Source organism: Sinocyclocheilus anshuiensis, unplaced genomic scaffold, assembly GCF_001515605.1.
Source record: "Sinocyclocheilus anshuiensis isolate Anshui unplaced genomic scaffold, SAMN03320099.WGS_v1.1 scaffold1960, whole genome shotgun sequence".
NCBI lineage: Eukaryota > Metazoa > Chordata > Actinopteri > Cypriniformes > Cyprinidae > Sinocyclocheilus > Sinocyclocheilus anshuiensis.
In genome coordinates, this window is record NW_015557194.1 from 179,861 (window position 1) to 181,701 (window position 1,841).

The window sequence follows — 1,841 nt, forward strand, 5'->3', positions numbered from 1 at the left end:
GTGTGTGTGTATATATATATATATATATATATATATATATTAAACATTTTTTATTTATGTTTATTAGTTATGTGTATTATTATTATTTTTAAAATCTTTTGTTACATTTAACACCATTTTATGATCAAATACAGTAACATTCATACATTTCTCTTCTAAAGTGTCCAGATCAGTTTTTGGGTCACTGTTGGTTTGAATTAGAACCATGTATTCAATCAAAATGAGGCACATATTCTCCCAACAATAACAGACCAGAAGAAGTATCACGTTGCATAACAGACAAATGTGAAGTATGGGGCATAAAGGTCTCTTGACGTACAACAGCAGCATGACCTGTCTTATATTTCGCAAAATGTGGCGTTTCTAACCCCTAAAGGCAGTTGAAACAGGTCAGCGGAGATATATGTGCTTGTTTTTAAGTCATGTTGTACAAAATGTTGCATTCAATGATAATCAGTCTTTGTAAACCAACAATCAAAATAACTATCACTAAGTTTATTAGCATCTAATAGCTGTTGAACTTTATACATTTTCTTAATTTAAAGGGGTCATATGATGCGATTTCAAGTTTTCCTTTCTCTTTGGAGTGTTACAAGCTGTTCGACACCTCACTTTTCAGACCGATGAGCTTTGTAAAAATCGACGCGTTTCAGAAAGGCGGGGCATAGAGGAGAAACAATAATGTACAGTATGTGGAAAATAATGTTTTTTTTTTACCTTAAACCGCATAAACACATTTCATTACACCAAATACACAAAATAATGTTATTTTAAGCAACATCATATGACCCCTTTAAAGAAACAGTTCACCCAAAAATTTTACTCTCCCTCATGTTGTTCTAAATCCGTATTTTCATTCCGCAATGTTACACAAAAGGGAACATGTGTTTGTTTTTCACTTGTTTGCTTTAAACATGCACAGGCTGACAATGCCTACATTTCAGAGAGATTTATTGATCAGGATCAGAAAATTACCTTGGAACAGAAAGCAAAGCCTGCATTTTCTCTCTTTCTTCTCAATAATGGGTCATTGAATCAGATCATTGAATCTTTCTTAATTCAAGCACAGAAATTTATATTCGAAACTTTGCAATAGAAATCATTTGCTTAGTTTCTCAGCTGTTTAAACTGCATCTCAAAGCATAAATGTGGTGTTAATCATTCTGTGGTTTCAGCAGAGAAAATGCTGATGCTGTTCTCTCATATGCTACTATGGGTTTGTAAAAAACAGGCCTTAAGTAACAACAGCTTATAAGAGGCTGCAGGGGGTGACATCAGAGATTTGAACAGGAGCCAATCAGCAGTCGTAGAAGAAACCTGCAAACTTATCAAAAACCTACTTTTTTCTTGTTCTGCAGACAGGTAGAGGCCTGTTCACAGGCGCTAGAAAGGGCCTAAAAAATGAAAGTTACAAAAGCCTACTTTAAGCCTGAAGAGAACTTGCCAAAAACACCAGATTAATTCAGCACTATATACAGCGCCCGTGTGCACTTAGTGGCTTTGTATTAGTGTTTTAAGAGCCAACACATGGACGTGGATCACATTTCAGAATTTATGTGCACAGAAGTTCATTTTTTTTAGATCAGAATCTAAGGCAGAGTACAGCAGAGCAAGAATTAAACAACTGAGAATGAATCACTCTGTATTTTGTATCAAACATTCATTTTCATCATGTCTGAGGAAACACAAAGAAATGGTGAACAATCTTTTTCAACACAAATTATGGCTTTTCACATGATGGTGTTTAACCCCGGGGGCAAGTTGTTCAAAAGGAATCTGATCGGATTTCAGCTATTGAATTGAATCAAATCTTGAAAATGGGTTGTTCAAACGAAAAAAAA